Genomic DNA, 484 nt, shown 5'->3' with positions numbered 1-484 from the left:
GATTGATTCAGTGACTGGGGTAATCAGGATGGGTATGTCAGAGGCAATGAGACTGGCACAGGATAGAGCACGGTTTACAGCTGTTGTACATAGGGTTGCTATGAGTCGCAAACGACTCGACTGGCCATAACAACAACAACCACCACCAGATTTCTTTACATTGTTGTTGTGTACCATAAAGTTGGAACTGACCATAACTGAGCAACCAGCAGGTTTTCGGAGGCAGTTAATTGCACAGGCTGAGATTGCCCATCTTTCTCCTGTGGGGCATCTGCTGGCCTCAAACTGCATCCCTTCTGAATTGCAGCACAGCTTCTTGCCACTAGGCTACCAGAGCTCCAATTAGGAGAAGTAATATTATATATAGCGTAGCTTTGTCTGACATACTTTGGACATGTTGTAAGGAGAGACAGGTCTTTAGAGAGGGACATCAGGGACATCATGCTGGGTAGAGTGGAGGGACAGCACAGGAGGGGAAGACCCT

This window comes from Elephantulus edwardii, unplaced genomic scaffold, assembly GCF_000299155.1.
Source record: "Elephantulus edwardii isolate Elephantulus edwardi_28Jun2011 unplaced genomic scaffold, EleEdw1.0 scaffold00033, whole genome shotgun sequence".
Lineage (NCBI taxonomy): Eukaryota > Metazoa > Chordata > Mammalia > Macroscelidea > Macroscelididae > Elephantulus > Elephantulus edwardii.
Note: the sequence above shows the minus strand (reverse complement) of the source record.